The sequence below is a fragment of the Syngnathoides biaculeatus genome, chromosome 4 (assembly GCF_019802595.1).
Source record: "Syngnathoides biaculeatus isolate LvHL_M chromosome 4, ASM1980259v1, whole genome shotgun sequence".
Lineage (NCBI taxonomy): Eukaryota > Metazoa > Chordata > Actinopteri > Syngnathiformes > Syngnathidae > Syngnathoides > Syngnathoides biaculeatus.
Genome location: NC_084643.1, coordinates 16,339,396 through 16,359,755, shown reverse-complemented (window position 1 = coordinate 16,359,755; position 20,360 = coordinate 16,339,396). Strand labels below are relative to the sequence as shown.

Here is a 20,360-nt window from a genome sequence, read left to right as displayed (position 1 = left end):
ACGCCTAGGTGTGATTTTGAGTGCAGCTGTTTGTTTGATGTGCCCCGCGATTGGCTGGCAACCAGTTCATGATGTACCCAGCTTCCTGCCTGTTGACAGGTGGGCTCCAGCGCGACCCTTGTGAGGATAAGTGGATGGATGGATGGATGGATGGATAAATTAAATTGGTGGCATTACTTTTTGACTGCCCCTTGCTATTGCTGCCAAAATGTTGCAGCAACGTATTGAACTATACCCCCTGCTGCCTTCAACACTCAAACTGAGTTGTCAGCGAAATGATACAACGCTTTAATAAAAAGGCTGGCTCATATTGAAAGTCATTATTTCGTGGCTTTAGCTAACCCCATTATGTTCCCATTAGAGGTAATAACATAAACAGCTACCTCATTTGTTTCATTTGGTCCTTCTACATACTCAAAATTAAATGACACTGGATTGTGACTAAAGAAGACTGAGTGTGGTCTGACTTCATTAATGTTCAATTTACTCCTGTGATGTCATGAAAAAAAAGAAAAGTGACTCCTCCAGATATCAAAAGTGATTTATATAGAGGACAGTGAGTGAGGTAAATCAATATTTAAGCGTGCAATTAATGGTCTGTGAGGTGTTGTTTTTAATGATGCTTACAAACATTGACGCAAAACAGGGTGAGGAAGATGAGAATAGCTTTGCAAAACAGTGATGTAGTTGGTAAATAGGATGAGCTGCAGTAAGCCCAGGGCATAAGACTACATATTCAGAGAGAAGAGGACTCAACCTGCTTTTGGAGGATGAAGGTTGCTAGAAATAAGTATAAGATCACTGAAAGTGAGGGAGAGAAAGAGGAGCTAAAAGCCTGAATTTTGACCCTCGCCAATTTAAACGAGAGAGCCCCCACATCTCCACTGCTGCCCCTTCGGCCCCTCTCTGAGCTCAAACCCTCAGTTAGACGCTGTGCCCTATGCTCAGACTGTCAGGCCAGCACACCAGCTCACTACCGAGAGGCATTATGCTAATGGGGGGGTCTTCTTTTCTCTGCATGGCCCTTCACTGCTCAGTGGATCGGCTTGCCTTAGGGCGCTGTTGCTTGTTTTGACAGTACATCCCCTGATATTTGGGATTAGTCCAGCTTGTTTGGCTGAACTAGGAGAGGGGGATCTTCGGCTACTTTGGGTTTTTGGAGCTTTGCTGGAGCCAGATGTCTCTTGCTTTTATCCCCACCAGGAGAAAGCCTGCAAACCCCAAGGCCTGCCCAAAGCCATGGGCAGCCGTAACCATCCAGGCAGTGTCAAGACCCTCAATGCACACATGTGTCACATAAATACACGCCTCATACCATACCCAGGAAACATAATATTCACAGCACATGGAGTAAATAGTCACGTAATACCTTCAACAACAAAAGAAGACAGAACCAACAAGCAAACATAGTAGCCTTCTGGAAAAAAAGATGCAGATAAATCAAGTTCAATATCCATCTATCTATTTTTGATAATGTTTATCCTCATCAGGGTCACGGGTGTGCTGGATCCTGTCCATGCTGACTTCAGGCAAGAGGCGAGGATACACCCGGAACAGGACACCAGCCTATTGCACGGCAAGTGTAGACATACAAGCTTTCATACTCATGTTTGCACCTAAGTGTCATTTGGAATCTACAATTAACCTAACGTGTATTTGGTAAAGGTTTTCTCTGGAGTACTTGGCAGGCAAACAGGGGGAGAACATGCAAAGTGCACACAGAGTCCAGATACAAATCTACAATCACAAGTTGAGCCTGTTTCTGAAAATCTGAACATTTGAAACTGAAAATAAAAAAAAGTTAAGAATGAATAAAATATATATATATATATATATATATATATATATATATATATAAATCTACAGTATTCCTGGCAAGGTGAAGGGGAAAAAACACCGTGGAGCCAGCAATTTCCAGGGCAGCCTTACGTGAGAAAGTGTTGTTTTATGGCTCCATTCCTGCTCTTCATTGATGGAGGCGTCAGGCTGCTATCCCTTTGAGAGAAGCATTAACCTCAATATTAAAGTGGCTGACCTGTACTCGATGGTTCAAACAGTCGGTAGGCACATTAATGTCACATTCCCGACATTAGTGTCTGAAGAAGGAGGTAAAGAGAATAAATAAGAAGTGGAGTGATCTCAGAAGCAGTCCATAACAGAAGGCTCGTGCTATGTTTTATTCACTAATGTCAGGTGAGGTAAGGCACACTCAGGGTTGCCCACAGACAAACCTCATCCCTTTTTTCATCCAGATAAACTGGAATAAAAAAGAGTTATTCCCCAGTTATACTACAAAACAGTTGCTAGTGAGGCAAACTACATCGAGCAAGATCTAAACCATGGAGATGAGATGAAAGTCAGAAGGATAAACAGGAACATTTCAGGAGTAGAAGGAAGGGTCATGAATAGAGATACAGTGGATGGAATTAAATTTAAAAATGAGAAACTCAAGAAGAATGGGAGAGGAATGAAGGGGACAATCAATAACAGGATAAAATGAGCACTGGGAGGAGAAGTTGGTTGAAGAGGAGAGGAAATCTAAGAAAAGGAGAACAGGATCTCAAGAGAGCCAGGTCACAGAGGCCCAGTGGTGATGTCAGCCTATTAAACTGATTTCACAGGTTCCCTTAACGAAGCCCCTGGCATGTTAAAGGGCAGGAAGCATCCTATTTCAGCCGTTACTTCCCCTCCCTTTTATTGTGCAGCAAGTGCAGGACTTATCGACAACTCCTGACAAACACGCATGAAGGAGGGCAGCTGCTGGGGCGCTCCTCACAAGATCTGTAACACACCGTGGGATTCAGCGGCAGGCCCCAGTCTAGCTCTGTCTCATTGCTCAATACTGTACTGACACAAATCTAACCGTGAATGTTGAGCACTCAGGTTTAATCAATACAGTTGTCTGTTCATATCTGCAGAATGATGGTTTATCCTATCATTGGTTGTTCTGGGGATGACACAAATCTGGGTATACAATGGTTTGATCTTACAACATCCATCCATCCATCCAGGGCACATAGAGACAAACAACAGTCATACTCACAATCCCACCTCGGGGCAATTTAGAGTCTCCAATTATCCATCCATCCATCAATTTTCGGAACTGCTTATCCTCATGAGGGTCGCGGTAGTGCCGGAACCAATCCCAGCTGTCATTGGGCAGGAGGCAGGGTACACCCTGAATTGGTTGCCAGCCAATCACAGGGCTCATGGAGAGAGACAACAGTCTCACTCACAAGCACACCTCGGGGGAATTTTGACTCTGTAATGCATGTTTATAGAATCAGAGGAAACTGGACTTCCCGGAGAAAACTCACACAGACACGAGGAGAACATGGAAACTCCACAAGGGCGGGGCTGTGATTTGAACCCCGTACCTCAGAACTGTGTGGCCAATGCGCTAACCGGTTGCTCCACCATTCCACCAGTTTTACAACATAACTGCGATAATTAGTGCTTCTTCCAATTTTGTAATGTCACGATCATCTGATTATCTAGAATGGCTGGCAAAGCAGAACAAAGACGTAAATTCACAATTCAATGTTACACATTTGAAGGATTGTTTCTCATATTCTGTGCTTAAGTTAGGAATAAGGCTCAAATTATCAAAAAAATCTTTCGAGGCTCTGACTGTTTAGTATATTTAACATACACTTGGAATATGTATGCATTTCAACCTCATTACACTGTAATTCATTTTGAGCATATCAAGCCAAAAAATGAAGCTATAATTACTACAATTGTTTTGACCTCCATGTTCTTCTTTGTCCTCAGTGCTTCTTCCATGCTTCCTGCCTTGTTGATCTCTCCAGACACGCTGTCAAGCCCTTCCACTTTGTCACACCACCACTTCCCGCATGTTCCACCATCATGACTTGGAGGTTCATCTCTGAATGCAATTCTAATAAACCATTCTCTACAAACTTCTCCTGCCTCCACCTGCTTCTCAAAACAGTCAAACCTGATATTATTGTTTCGTGAGAGATTCTATCCGTATCACGATTCGTAGATGACAATTTAACAAAAACAGATCAATCTAGTTGGATCCTTGGATGTGTGTTTAAATTCACAGATGGGTAGTATGCCAAAGCATTCGTACTCAAAGTTGCCAGTAAACATTTTGCCAACTTCGCATAAAGACAAGATAATCAAACGAATAAAAGACATGCCTTTGTCGGCAAGAACTGTTCACCATCGTACCAGCATGATGGCAAATCAAATTGAATTACGTTCAAGATGAATGGATGGAAGTCTCTACGCCTGCGTGAAGCTTAATCTGACGATGTATGAAACAGACTCCAAAGCCTTCAGCAAAACCATGCAGCACCAGATGTCGCATTAATTGTAAGAAGTACTTTTGTCATCATTAGTGAGCAACAGCATAACAATGTTATTTAAAATAATTTAGACTTATTGTACTCTAAACCTGGAAGGGCATGATTGGGAAGAACGCCCCACCTCCCCCATGATCAGAGCTCAAGTGGTGTTCTGTTACTGGACTTCTGTACTCCTTACGGATTGTCCGTAACGAACACAATGTTCAGGCATAAGGGTGTTCACATGTCTACCTGGCACCAGGACACCCTAGGTCGCAGTTCGATGATGACTTTGCGGTTGTGTCATTGGACTTGCGACCACGTCTTGGACAATTGGGTGAAGAGAGAAGCGGAGCTGTCAACTGATCACCACCTGCTGGTAAGTTGGATCTGATGGTGGGGGAAGATGCCAGTCCGACGTGGCAGGCCCAAACGTCTTGTGAGGGTCTGCTGGGAACAGCTGGAAGATTCCTCTGTCAGAAGGAATTTCAACTCCCACTTCCGATAGAACTTTGCTCACCCCCCGGAGGAGGTGGGGACATTGAGTCTGAGTGAATGAAGTTCCGCGCCTCCATTGATGAGGCCGCTGACTGGAGCTGTGGCTGTAAGCTGGTCGGTGTCTATCGTGGCGGGAACCCACGAACACGTTATTGGACACCAACAGTGAGGGTTTCTGTCAAGCTGAAGAAGGAGTCCTATCGGACATTTCTGGCCTGTGGGACTCCCAAGGCAGCTGATAGGTACCGGCTGTCCAAGCGGAAAACAGCTCTGGTGGTCACTGAAGGAAAAAACCCGGGCCTGAGAGGAGTTCAGTGAGGCCATGGAGAATGACTTCAGGACGGATTCAAGGAAATTCAGGTCCACGGTCTGGCATCTCAGGACTGGGGTGTATAGTGGGGACAGGGAGCTGCTGACCTCAACTCCGGATGTTGTGAGTCGTTGGGGAGAATACTTCAATTCCACCAACATGCCTTCCCACGAGGAAGCTGAGTCTGGGTCCTCTGGGACGGGCTCTTCTATCTCTGGTGTCACCGAAGTGAATAAAAGCTCCTTGGTGGCAGGGGTGGATGAGATTTGCCCGGAGTTCCTAAAAGTTCTTGATGTTGCAGGGCTGTCCTGATCAACATGTCTCTGCAACACCGCATGGACCTCGGGGACAGTGCCTCTGGATTGGCAGACTGGGGTGTTGGTACTCCTTTTCAAGAAAGGTGTTCCAACTATAGAGGGACAACACTCCTCAGCCTCCCTAATTAAGGTCTACTTAGGGTTACTGGAGAGGAGGGTCTGTCGGGAAGTCGAATCTTGGATTCAGGAGGAGCAATGCGGTTTTCATCCTGTCGTGGAACAGTGGACCAACTCTCCACCCTCGGCAGGATGCTTGTAGGTGCATGGGAGTTCGCCCAACCAGTCTACATGCGTTTTGTGGACTTGGAGAAGGTGTTCGACCGTGTCCCTCGGGGAGACCTGTGGAGGGTTCTTCGGGAGTATACGGTATCGAACCCCCTGATACAAGCTGTTTGGTCCCTGTCAGAGTTTGGTCCGCATTGCCAGCAATAAGTTAGACTCGTTTCCGGTGAGAGTTGGACTCCACCCAGGCTGCCCTTTGTAACCGATTTTTTTCATAACTTATGGACAGAGTTTCTCAGCGCAGCTGAGGTGTAGAGGGTGTCCGGTTTGGTGGCCTCAGCATCGCATCTCTGATCTTTGCAGATAATGTGGTTCTGTTGGCTTCATCAAGCCGTGATCTCCAGTTCTCACTGGAGCAATTTGCAGCCGAGTGTGACGGGTGGGATGAGAATCAGTACCTCCAAATCCGAGACTATGGTCCTCAGTTGGAAAAGAGTGGCGTGCCATCTCTAGCTCGGAGATGAGATCCTGCCCCAAGTGGAGGAGTTCAAGTATCTTGGGGTCTTGTTCACGAGTGAGGGAAGAATGGAGTAGGAGATCAACAGACGGATCGGTGCAGCGTCTGCAGGGATGCGGACTTTGTATCAGTCCATTGTGGTAAAGAGGGAGCTAAGTCAAAAGGCCAAGCTCTCAATTTACCAGTCGATCTACATGACTACACTATGGGCATGAGCTGTTGATCGTGACCGAAAAAACAAGGTCCCGGATACAATCGGCTGAAATAAGTTTCTTCCGCAGGGTGTCCGGGCTCTTCCTTAGAGATAAGGCGAGAAGCTCAGTGGGGGCCAAGGAGGGGCTCAGTGTCGAGCCGGTGCTCCTCCGCATTGAGAGGAGCCAGATAAGGTGGCTGGGGCATCTAATTTGGATGCCTCCCGGATGCCTCCCTGGTGAGGTGTTCCGGGCATGTCCTACCGGAAAGAGAGCCCGAGGACGACCCAGGACACGCTGGAGAGACTATGTCTCTCGGCTGGCTTGGGAACGCCTCGGGATCCCTCCAGAAGAGCTGGAAGAAGTGGCTGGGGAAAGGGTAGTCTGGGTATCCCTGCTGAAGCTACTTCCTTGGACCCGACCCGGAAAAGCGGTAGATAATGGATGGATGGGTGGATTGTACTCTAAAAGTGTTGGTCTTACATAAATGCGCGCATATACCTGTACTGAATTTTTAAAATCCTATATGGCTCTTTTGAAATTACATTTTAAAATATTTGGCCTTTATGGCTCTCAGTCGAAAACGTTCCCGATTCCTGCGGTATAGGATTCTTGAAATGAATGTTCATATTTGTTTGTCAAAGTTTTAAGGTGGATGCCCTTCTTGACTCTCGCTCTCTGTAACGCCCTAAAAGGCCACCCATATATCCTCCTTTTAAGGTTCAATGTTAGTGGAGGAAGAGCTGGTGTTGCCCTCATTTGATTGCATGGTACCGGAGAGCAACATGATTCCAGTAGAGGTCCAAAATATGAACAAGGCTCCTTCTGGGTTTAATGTCAGAAAATACAGGGTGATAAACATTTCAAAATGATATAACAAAGGGGTCCGCTTGCTATCGGGAATGGTGGAAGCCATTTGTTTTTAAGGGTAATGGAAGATGAGCATGTTCTCCCCGTGTTTGCGTGGGTTTTCTCTGGGCACTCAGGTTTCCTCCCATATCCCAAAAACATGAATAAATTGGAGACTATAAAATTGCCCCTAGGGGGGATTGTGAGTGCGACTGTTTTCTCTCTCTATGTTCCCTGTGATTTGGTTGGCAACCAGTTCAGGGTGTTCCTCCTGCCTGAAGATAGCTGTGGTAGGCTAAAGCACTCCCGCGACCCTTGTGAGGATAAGTGGCTCATAAAATGGACTGATGGATGGATGGAAAGAGTTGAAATGATATTCAAGTATTTTGGGGATCTTTGTTCAAGAATATGTTGTTTGAGAATATATTTACAGTTTGAACAACAGATATAGGTGATGATTGTAAACCCCTATATAGCAGTTCACACATCGCTAAATGTTTTTGATGTGTGATGACAATTATAGTTACTCTATCTTCCTCAGTCACTGCTTCCGAAATACTCTGAGCAAATCTACCTACCAAAGATGAAGGATGTCAAGCCCAAATGCTTCTAAGAGCTAAAACTGTGTGTCTGTGTGTGCATGCCCTCTTTTCAAAACATACACACGATCTGCTGAATCGTCCTGGCTGTTAGTTGCAGCTGGTGCTCTGTGGCCCTGCGATCAGTCCCAGCAGCATATGTTACCAGGTGTTCTCTCCCTCCAAATGCAGTCTTTCATCAAGGTATCCCAACTGCAGACAAATTAATTAGGAGAATATTAAGTCAACATAGCAGATCACAAAAGTTGAATGTGCAATATCAAAAAGTCAAGACTTTTTGGGTCATGTCCACTTCTTTAAACTCCATTTTATGCTATCTAGTATAATGCAAAGGACTATTATATTGTCATTTAATTAGATTAGCATTTAGTCTAGAATATAAAATGAATTCAAGACTGTCTTGGCATGATGCATAAAATGAAGTCAATGGTATACAAGCTCATATAAAAAAAAAAACATACTTAAAAAATGTCAAATATATATATGTAGATGTGTTGAGGACGCTACCTCTGCTAAAATAATCAATCCCCAAACATACTGATGAAAGCAGATGAGTACTGGTGAAATGTGTTTGGGATTGGTCACAATAGAAAATTCACACAGAATGTTTCATCGAGTTGTCAGATAATGTCTAAATATTTTGACTGACCATATAGGCTAATGCTGGATTGGTTAAAGCAAAGTACCACAAACCCTAAATATGTGGCAGGTCAAATGTGGAACAACAGGTCATGCAGGAATTTGAATGAAGATGTCGAGCACCATTTTTATGGATAGTGTGGTTCAGTGTTAGAAAAGTCATTCACTTTCTATTTTCAGTTGGCTATTAAAAAAATTCCATATATGAAAAAAAGTCACACTTGTTTTAAATAAAAAGTAAAAAAATAAATAAAAAAATTGCCACAGAACCTGACCTAGACTCAGATATTTTCTAAGGAGTATTATAGCCTTAACCAAAGGACAAACATGAACTGCAATCAGAATCAGTTTGAGAATGTTTTTCCTTCTGCTCAGTCAATTTGCACCATGCACACAGTTCCTTCCATGTCATTGTCCAGGGGTTGAAAGATAAATACAAATAACAGCGTTGTTGAACACATCTGACCCATGACTACTGATTGACTTGTGGTATTCTGTGTGCTCTTTAAGGCATTGAAAACAATGCAATCTGTCAGTCAAACAGCAGGGAAAGCACATATTCCATGGCAGACCTAATGCATGAAGAACCTGATTACAATCATTTTCAAAAGAAGTTTGTCTTTAGTTAATCAAAGATGAATTTGCCCTGAGGTGTGATTGTGACTGTGACTGATTGTTTGAGTATACGTGCTCTGCGATTGGCTGACAACCAGCTCAGGGTCTACTCTGCCTCTTACCCAAAGTTAGCTGGGATCAGCTCCAGCACCCACATGGATAAGCGACTTAGAAAATGGATGGATGGATCTGTGTCTTTATCAATATGGCTAATGGATTTTTTGATGGATCGGTGTCATGGACTGATTGTAGTGTTTTAGTTTTTCACTTGCCATCTGAAAATTACAAGAAATTATCCACTAATTGTTTCAAATTTCTTTATTTGTTTTGTTGTCAGCATGGTTGGATTTATGGTTAAAGTCACACAATTCAAACTTTTGACTCCCCAGTTGGATATGGTGATGACACTGAAAGAGAAACAAACTGTAGGACCTCTTTAAAATATGCTCAAACATGTCGAGTGTATCGGACGTCAGCCAATACGAGTGCAATATGAATAAACAGATTGAATGCAACCCATCAACGTGAGCTTGACATCAAGGTTTTCACTCCTGCGTTTTGAATTAATATTTTCTTGTTCGCTTATGAAATGTTTACTCAGCAAATAAAGCATCGAGCTTGCTGAAATGTAGGGGGAAACTTTCAACTTTTCAGAATGCAACAGCATTTCCTGACCCCCAAAAAACCTGCTGTTTAAGCTTTTCCAGTATGTGTTGTGTACTGAGGCACAATAAACAACCGCACTGAAGCCACACTGGCTATGCTATGATTGCTTAGAGTAGTGCCCACACAGCTTCAGACATAATGCCACCTGTGCCGTGGCAATAGCAGACTGAATGAGTGGTATTAAAAGATTGTGAGATTGAATCCATGTAGTTTTAGGCTAAATGCAGTCTTTGTTACAGTACTGGAAGGATCTCAGTTGAGTGCTTTTTCTTTTGATAACCAGTTCTTTGATACCATCCTGAGATTTCAGTATAGGCTAAAATGTATTTTCATCAATGACAAATAAGAAAAGAAAATATTAATATTCTTACCATGGTCAAAAAAACTCATTCATTTTCCCCAGTATTATACTAGATAACTGGTATTACATCAACACCCAGACAAAGCAGTGTAAAGTGTAAGACACCACTATTTATTCAGTGAATGGTGCAATGGGTCTTTGGTTCTAGACGTGAGTTATTTGAATATTCCTCCATTATGGGCTACCACCCTCTTTTTGCCTTCCACTTAAAACAGCCCGACATCAGCCACTTCAAAAGAGCCGGGCTTCAAACACTTCATTCCCAATACGACAAAGAGACTTCACAGTTACATCTCTGACAAACTCTGCAGCAGCTAAATGTAAAGGATGAAATGTGTAAAAATCAAGACTGAGCTGTGCTGGTGTCAAAGAGGAGATATAAGAGGCAGGGAACAAGAGAGTGGGAGAAGGAAAGGACGTCAGACTGAGACAGAATAGAGAGCAGACAGTTGGTGAAAGACAAAACCCAAACAAGTTTTGTGTAATCATGCAGGAAAGACAGAGACACAGAGGTTTTTGCTTGTTCGACAATAGCTTTGGATGAAACGCTATATTTACATATCAGATTGGAGTGCTCTAGCAAACATGAGATCTGGAGAAGTGGAGGCATACTAATGAAAATAAATAAATAAATATAAATACATTAGCTTCAGGACAAAACCTCATGTTTGGAAGTAGCAAGTAGAATAATTGAAGGCTTCTTCAAACTCCTGTCCAAAAGTATGGGTAGGCTACCATTTGTGGGTGATTGTTACATCCAGTCAAGAACAAACATAATTATTATAAACATCAAGAACTTCAAACTAACCCAAATATTTCCAGTATGGCAAGTTTAAATATTTTTTTTGACTAATGTCAACATCGCTCTTTCTCTCCATGTCCGCAATGCATGCACAAATCACTTTCAATTAAAGAAAATCCTTTGATCAAAATGAAATATTTCAATTCCGCTCCCTTCTGTAAATGTAAATTAAAGTACATCAGTTATTGTACATTATGTTAAATGAGCAAATTTGTAAACAATCAGAACTTATTTTTTCTGAGACATACATTTTTTTGTGTGTGTAGCATAACAAACAGAATAATTTTTGTGGAAAATTGTGTGTTGGATAAAAGGACTGAATCCTGAACATTTTACAAGTTCTTACTGAGCCAGCCAATTAGAAGCCTCGGTGGGTCAAAGTGCATTATGGAAGGTGGTGGGAGTTTAGAAGCAGCACAAACATACTGAGATGGACTCCCTCTCCTTTCATCATTTCTTTCTTCCATAGCCTTTCTTCTCTGCTGTAGCGGGAGAAGAGTGAGCTTTGCAGCTTAAGGGATTCACTTGAGCGGCCGTCATTATTCCCTCTCAGAATCCAGTCTGCCCTCCACCCTGCCACCATCACACACACATATACACTAAGCGTTAACAGAGGCATGGCTGCAAGTGCGATGCGCTTTCATTTTATGAATCAGTGGTTCCGTCTAAAACAGATGTATTGTAATGAAAGCAACATTTCTTTTTTTTTAAATTCATTTACATATCTTGTGGTTAAAAATATATATTTTTTAATAAAGGATAGCTGATAAATTTATACAGCGCATGAGGGAATGTCCCGTCCAATGGGAAATAGTAAGGGAGGTTCAACTTTACGCATTTACTTATGTCTGTGACAAAGTAACCTCATTGTCTATTTGTATAACAGTGGAAGTGATTGGAGCTCATGATCCGAAACACTTGCTGTGTGGATGTGAGCATACAGTATGACGTGTTGTTGTGCATTGTAATCAAAACTAATAGAAGCCTTCCCTGATGTCAGTGGCTGCGGTATATGCGTGAGAATCAGGCACAAAGCCCAAGATATGGTAACCTTAATCACCTTCTTACACGCACACGCACGCACGTACACACACACACACACACACACACACACACACGCATGCATGCATGCACATACACAAAATTGCAGCCATTCCCAATGTCAGATGTATCCGTAGCATTCTGTGCCTCTCTTGCTGAACCAATGAAATGACAGCCACTTAGTCTTTAAAAGACACATAAACAAAAAAGGCAAAGATGAAAATAAAGCAGGTGGAGTGACAGAAACTAGAAAGGGAGAGAAAGAAAGAATGAAGGGAAGCAAGGATGATGGGAGGGTGTTGGGGAGGGTGATGGCATACAGAAAGAGGAAGTCAATTATGTATTCTGAACCTGGCCGATGTAGTCCACAGGGATCTGGATTTGCACCTCAGGATCTGTAAATAATTGACAGATAATATTAATTGGCTTTGGATTAGTGAGCAAGCTCAGTATCACACATTAATATTTGATCAGAGGATGATAGGGACCCTGGCAGGGGATCCGAAGGGGCAGCTGAGGCTGTTTTGTTGATTAGGCCAGATAAGCGAGGAGACAGAGGCAAGTAGCAGCAGCACCAGCAGTAACAGTAGCACTACACAAACACACACACACACACACACACACACCACACACACACACACACACACACACACACATCAATACTGCTGGCTACACACAACTGTGGTTTTATGCTCCTGTTCTCTTGGCTGCTAAAAGCTCTCATTGCTAGAAAACTGCCAGCTCCTTACATCTCTATAAAGCATAAAGAAAGAGGGGAAAAAAATGGAAGACTTCCAGGGTCCCTTTGATTGATTGATTTGAATTACCTTAATGTTTAAGATCATCAAACAGCCATAAATAGACGCTAACTTAAGTAAACAAAAACATAATTTTTATATGGTGATTTGGTTTATTAAATGTTGGAGATTTTGGCAGTTTATACCTTTAAAGGATTACTAACGTGGATTTGGAATAAAAGTGTTAATTTAAAAAGAAAACAAAAACATCTTGGTTATCTAGTGCCCAGGAATGGCCCCTCTGATGCCAACTTCTGTATGACATATTTTTCTTTCTGCTTTGTCAATATTTGGCAAAGGAATATTTGGGTTTTTACTCTGATTGGTTGCCTTTGTGTAGAAGACCCAGTGATGAGAGCTCCCTGGGTTGGGAGCGGAAATGGAAGGCAAAGATCTTCTGAAGTGATGTATTGTCGATAAGGTCGAGAAATTTGAATGACTTTAGTCCTCTTGGCAGAAAAACATCTTGACCTTAAGAATACATGGAAAACTTGAATTAGTATTTCACATGTTTACTGGGGCACAATAGAGACAAAATTACATCCCAAATACTGGAAAAAGTTGGGTTTGGAAAAATATGTTCTCTTTAAGTGAACAAACAAATATTTTTCCAAGCAACCTGACCCTGTGTGAAAAAGCAAGCCTAAACCTTGTAAATGGCTTGACCACCTTCAGCTATAACAAGTTAAATCAAGTATTTTCTATCATTGCCAATCTCATCTTTGTGGTACATTTTGGCCCCGTGTTTATAACAGCATACACACAGCTTGAATTTAGGCAGACTTGCAAGATTTTGAGCATGAACAGACTTTTTGAGTTCATGCCACAGCATTTTAATGGGATTGAAGTCTAGACAATGTTTTTCTTTGTTTTTTTTATTTTTTTATTTTTAGCCATTCAGAAATTGACGTACTGGTGTGTTTTGGATTATTGTCCAACTGCAAAACCCACAAGTGCTTCAGCTTGAGGAGACAAACTGATAGCTGAACATTCACCCAAAAGATTTCATGTTAAAGAGCAGAATTCATGTTTCCATCAATCGTAGCTAGGTCCTGATGGAACAAAGTAGCCTCAGAAGATCACTTGACCACACCCATATTTGACTGCTGGTATGATATTATTTTTCTAAAAAGGTGTCCTTTTTAGACCACATGCAATGAGACACACAACTTCCAAAAATTTCAACTTTAATGTTGTTAGTCCATTGAGTACTCCACCATAATCCTTTATGTTCTTTTTGGTCAATGATTGTTGCCTTGGAAGCCTGTCTTGGATGCCATTTTCACCCAGTTTCTTCTTTAATGTTACATCATGAAAACACACTTTAGGGACACTTGGAGTTCTTGAGATTTCAGCCTGGGTTACTTTATGACCTCGTAGATGAATTGCTACTGTGGCCTTGGGATAATATTTGTTGGCTGGCCAAAGTTCAGCACGGTACCATATTTTTTGTTTCTTTGCTTGTAGATAATGACTCTCACTGTGGTTCACTAGAGTCCAAATGCTGTAGGAAGGGCTCTGTGACCATTTCCAGACTCCTGTATATTGAATCAGTTCACATCTGTTCATTAATTTCCTTGTACCTTTGTGACTTTTTTGGCCAACTTCATTTTGTCATCCAGGTTCTATTTAAATGACATCTTGATTTAACAGGACTAGACGTAAATAAGTTTGGGGGTGGTGAGTCAAAATGAAATTACCTTTTCCAAAATATGTAATTATCTATCCATCATTTATCTTAGCCCTTCATCCCCACAAGGGTCTTAAGAGTGTTGGAGCCTATCCCAGTTATTTTCGGGCAGGAGGTGGGGTAACTGGTTACTAGTCAATTTCCTGGTACATAGAAACTAACAAGGATTCACACTCACAATTACACCTAAGGGCAATTTAGAGTCTCCAACTAATGCATGTTTTGGGGATGTGGATGGAAAACGAAGTACCTGGAGAAAACGCACACAGGCATGGGAATAACCTGTAAACGCTACACAGAGGGGGCTGGGATTTGGAGCCCTGTCCTCAGAACTGGGAGGCGACTGAGCCATTGCTCTTTCAGATACTTTGAGTGGCCCACGTACATTGTGACCAAAAAAAAAGCTCTAAGAGACTGAACCCTAAACTTTCCTGAACTGATTTCCTGACAGCAAACAACAACAAATGCACACCCTCATTCCAATCTTTCTCTGTCTCAAAAGAATGAGTCTTGATCACATTCTTCAAAGTTTGATGAAACCTCTCAAATGTTCCCTGCGACTCTGGATGATAAGCACTGTATTTAACCTGTTCTATGCCCAACTGATACGTTGCTTGTTGAAATACCTTGGACATAAAATTTGAGCCCTGATCAGACTAGACAACTTTTGGCAAGCCAACTAAGGTTAAAAATTTGATCAAAGCCTTGATGATCACGGGAGCAACAATCCGACAAATAGGAATAGCCTCTGGAAATCTTGTAGAAGCACACATGATAATGACAGATTTTGGGCTTTTCTCTTTTGCCAACTTCAAAGAGTTGAACAACCAGGCAAATGTTCTTTCCAGCGAATATTCCAAGTCAACAAATATTCCAGAAAGGTCCAAGGACAAAAGGCAGAATGCAGTATGGCGAATACTTAGGAAGTGAAGAAATGGGTCTCAGCAGGTTGGAACAACTGGCGGAAGGTGTCTGGTGTGTTATGTGACAGAAGAGTCTCTGCTAGGATAAAGGGAAAAGTTTATAAAACAGTGGTAAGGCTGGCCATGATATACGGATTAGAGACAGTAGCACAAAAGAAGAAACAACAGGAAGCAGAACTGGAGGTAGCAGAAATAAAGATGTTGAGGTTCTCACTCGGAGTGAGGAGGTTGGATAGGATTAGAAATGAGCTGATTAGAGGGACAGCCAAAGTTAGATGTTTTAGAGACAAGGTTCAAGAGAGCCGACTCCGGTGGTTTGGACATGTTCAGAGGCGAGAGAGTGAGTATATTGGTAGAAGGGTCCTGAGGATGGAGCTGCCAGGCAAAAAACTGAGAGGAAGTCCAAGGAGAAGGTTGATGGATGTGGTGAAGGAAGACATGAGGGCAGTTTGGGTTAGAGAGGAAGATGCACGAGATAGGCTAAGATGGAAATAAATGACACGATGTGGCGACCTTAACTGGACAAGCCGAAAGGAAAAGTAGAAGATGACGGTGGTTGGGGGGGTGCAAATTGTTTAATTTCCCCCTGGTTTACAATTTTGAGCACTGACACAGAAAAAGTTAATCTCCAAAAAGTGTGGCGCAGCCCAAAAAGTTTGAAAACTATTGGTATAGGGCCAAATGAAAGAAACAAAAAATGACATTTTATACATGTATGCCACGATCTAGAGGTAATGAAAAAGCTGTACACCTTCATTTTAATATGCCACCGCCACTGAGAAGTTCTGAAAAAGTTGTACACTGTCATTCTTGCATGCCACCTAAAGGTTTTGAAAAAGGTGTAGCCTACTCTTTCATTCCAATATGAGAGGAGTACACCTGACTGTATGTAAGCAAAACTGTGCTAAAACATGCACCAATCCAGGCAAAATGTGTTTTTTTTTTCTCAATACAACTGATGACTGAACAATAATCATTATTATTTTTTATGGTTTTTTACAGGGGTTCTGTTTTATTTAATGATAATGCTGTTCTGAAATTCATGACAGTTTATTTTGAATTATATGATCTCTGGTTCTTGATGTTTTCTTTAATAAATTGCAGCAATCTTACATATTCTTCCTGAGTACTCAGACATATGAGCACAATGGTATGTTTTCTAATTTACTCAATAAAAGTAAAGCTGTGGATTTAAAAATAAGAGCAACTAAAAATGTAAAATGCATAATAGGATGAACGGTTTTCAAGAACTTTACATTGCATTATACACAATAAATTACAGTACTTTGAAAGACCCTGTAGGTCTTTTGAATCATGTTTAACCATCATTTAATTGAACTGACTAGGTGGTGCACCATACAGGCTTTTTTATAATCTGATAATAACTATTTAAAACATAATTATTTTTATCTGAACTGTATCAATCAATAATTTTAGCTCAATTGTTTGATTATATTTTCTTACATTTTCCACTTTTCTGAGTGCTTTAATACAAACATTTAATACATTTTAATAATGATGGTAACAGCCCCCCTCCCAACGGATTTGTGTCAGTCTCATCAAATGTTGTTGAATGGATGAGAGTAGTATTGTAGTTTACCAGCCTCATGAAGAACTTAACACTCCAATAAAATTCCCCCTTTCAGATACATAATAATCCATTGAGGAATTGAGAGCGATCGTAAAATAAATCTTCTGATTACCTGATGATCTTTACGCTCCCGAATCACTTACACCAGTGAAAGGCATAGCCATTTGAAAGGAGTGGTGTAATACTTACATAGAAAACAAATAATCTGGCTAAATGTAACTAGATAGAAACTTTCCCACAACAGCAAAAAATGAAAAAAAAAAACGAGACAGATTTGCGCACAACAAGCTGGCAGACATATACGCGAAATTAAACTCATGGATGCTAATTAAAGCGTTAAAGGAAGTATGCAGCTAGAGTCTGACAACATAATGAAAAATTGAAGAGCAGAGGGGAGGCAGGACCCTACACATCCAACACCCCTCTCTCCCTTTTCTCTTTGACAACAATGCCACCTCACCCTTTCTACACTTGCTGCTCCCTCTCATCTACCATATGCTGCCATTTGTTTAGTCAAATCCCATTTAAGCGGTGCAGATCTATGGCTGTTATGCAGTGCTTTGCCACAACTTGGATGACTCTCTATACACGTATTGCTTGCGCGTATTCCTCATGTCCCGTGTCACTCGGCCATCTAGAGAAGTCTCCAGGGAATGGCCTTTTATTGGTTTTCCACATCATTTGTCTGGTGATTACTGCTATCCTCCCCTGAACGAGGGGAATAATCACCGTAATTCAATTTAAAGATAGGAAGATATAGGGGTAGTAGCTTGGAGACACATGCTGTGAAGAGGGTAAAATAGAGAACACCTATTGGCAGAATTTTGGGAAAGCCAGAAAATCTCCAGGACTGATGTCACAAAAGATATATATATATTTTAGTGCAAACTACAATACACAAGATTTACCTCTGGCAGTAACACTCTTCCATGCGTTCTTTGCCATGCTTTCATGGTCTCCTTTTTCCAGGATCCTCCACAGTGCTGTCATCGGTGCCATCTTGATGTCATCCCTGTTTTTTTTAAATGGTTTCCCTTGATCTTGAGAAAGAGATAAACAAATAAAATAAAATAAAATAATCCCACAGAGACAGGTTGGTTGATGAAGTTATTCCACCAAAGCAATGCTCTTCTCAGACAGGAACTGTGGGATGCTCAGGGCATTGTGAACATTTGCATTGTCCAGCCATGAGTTCAGCTGCCACAATTTTCTCCTTGTCCAACAATGAACAAAGCAAGCGCCAGAGAATCTCTTTGAGGTCATGCAGGTTTATTGTCTGGCTCTGTAATAAGAACTTGCAGTGAACAACGCCCCTCACAATGAAGAATCTGATAAACATGACTTTGATTTTGGACATCCACTGTCTTTGTTTCTTCGGCCTTGGCGACCTGGGACTCTTCTACTGAAGGCTATAGGTTTTGTTTTCTAGAGTGTACGCAAAGATTCATGACTCATAACTGGGGATGACTCTCAAAATCAAGCCTAGTCTGATTAGTCTCACCAATATTCACGTTTCTAATTGTTTGACAATGTGACAAACAGGATATTTATATCAAGCATGGCGTCAGTCAGGAAGGGCATCTGGCGTAAAAACTGCGCCAAACAAATATGAGCGTTCATCTGAGATGACACGCTGTGGCAACACCTAGACCACCTAGAGTGTTCATCATATGAATTCCATAATGGTTAGGTCATGGACCGGGCTTCCTACGCCCGCCCCCGGAACTCTTAATCTGCAAGGCGTAGGTGGAAATTCAGATAATGTAAGTCGAAGACAAAAAAAGAGGAGGAAAGCGACTTAGGCGGCAGAAGAAGAAGAGGAATGCACAAACCCTGCAGCTGTGTGTCGGGACTTTGAATGTTAGGACTATCACAGGAAAAGCTCAGGAGTTATTTGACATGATGATGAGGAGAAAGGTTGATATATTGTGCATCCAAGAGACCTGGTGGAAAGGTAGTAAGGCTAGAAGTTTAGGAACAGAGTTCAAATTAATTTACCATGGAGTAGATGGAGGAGGCATTATTATAAAAGAAGAGCTGGCTAAGAATGTCTTGGAGGTGAAACGAGTATCAGATCGTGTGATGAGGCTGAAATTTGAAATTGAGGGTGTTATGTATAATGTGATTAGCGGGTATGCCTCACAGGTAGGATGTGACCGAAAGGTGAAAGACAAATCTTGGAAGGAACTAGATGAAGTAGTTCGGGGCTCCCAGACAAAGAGAGAGCTGTGAATGGTGCAAATTGTAATGGACATGTTGGTGAAGTAAACAGGGGTGACGAAAAAGAGATGGGTAAGTAGAGCATCCAGGAAAGGAACTTTGAGGAACAGATGGTCGTGGACTTTGCAAAAAGGATGGAAATGGAAGTAGTGAACACTTTTTTCCAGAAGATGCAAGAACATATAGTGACCTACAAGAGCGGAGGTAGAAGCACGCAGGTGGTTTATATTTTGTGCAGACGATGTAATCTGAAGAAGATTACTGACTGTAAAGTAGTAGTAGGGGAGAGTGTATCTTGACAACATAGGATGGTGGTGTGTAGGATGACTCTGGTGGTTGGTAGGAAGATTAAGAAGACAAAGGTAGAGCAGAGAACCATGTGGTGGAAGCTGAAAAAAGAAGAATGTTGTGCGGCTTTTCGGAAAGAGGTGAGACAGGCTCTCGATGGACAGGAGAAGCTCACAGAAGACTGGACTACGACAGCCAAGGTAATTAGAGAGACAGGCAGGAGAGTACATGGTCGTGGAACCCCAAAATACAAGGAGTCATACAAGGAAAGAGATTAGCGAAGAAGAAGTGGGAAACTGAGAGGACTGAGGATAGGCGAAAGGAATACATTGAGATGCGGCGTAGGGCAAAGGTAGAAGTGGAAAAGGCTAAACAAGAGGCATATGATGACACCAGGTTAGACACAAAAGAAGGAGAAAATAATCTCTACAGGTTGGCCAGACAGAGGGATAGAGATGGGAAGGATGTGCACCAGGTAAGGGTGACTGAGGATAGAGATGGAAATGTGTTGACTGGTGCCAGTAGTGTGCTGAATAGATGGAAAGAATACTTTGAGAAGTTGATGAATGGAGAAAATGGGAGTGAAGGAAGAGAAGAAAATGATAGATAGAGACGGGAAGAATGTGCAGCAAGTAAAGGTGATTAAGGATAGCGATAGAAATGTATTTTGACTGGTGCCAGTAGTGTGCTCAGTAGATGGAATTAGCACTTTAAGAAGTTAATGAATGAAGAAAATGGGAGAGAAGGGAGAGTAGAAGAGGTAAGCGTAAATGACCGGGAAGTGGCAATGATTAGTAAGGGGGAAGTTAGAAAGGCATAAAGAGGTTGAAAAATGGAAAGGCAGTTGGTTGATAACATACCTTTGGAGGTATGGAAGCAATTTGAAGAGGTGGCTGTGGAGTTTTTGA

The 20,360-nt window shown here is 41.9% G+C and overlaps 1 long non-coding RNA gene across 6 annotated transcripts in view; it reads right to left on the bottom strand.

The window, feature by feature from the left end:
* Window positions 1–20,360, bottom strand: part of LOC133499985 (uncharacterized) — a 45,816-nt gene that overhangs the window by 8,152 nt on the left and 17,304 nt on the right. For 3 of the 6 annotated variants that reach the window (XR_009794798.1, XR_009794802.1, XR_009794800.1), the window contains exons 5-9: window positions 13,058–13,211; window positions 12,432–12,535; window positions 12,295–12,338; window positions 11,329–11,475; window positions 7,883–8,011 (exon numbers count right to left, since the gene is read on the bottom strand). This is a non-coding gene — a long non-coding RNA (uncharacterized LOC133499985). Of the gene's footprint in view, window positions 1–7,882; window positions 8,012–11,328; window positions 11,476–12,294; window positions 12,339–12,431; window positions 12,536–13,057; window positions 13,212–17,852; window positions 17,985–20,360 lie in introns of all 6 variants that reach the window. The other 3 variants (XR_009794801.1, XR_009794803.1, XR_009794799.1) reach the window with 2 other exon arrangements.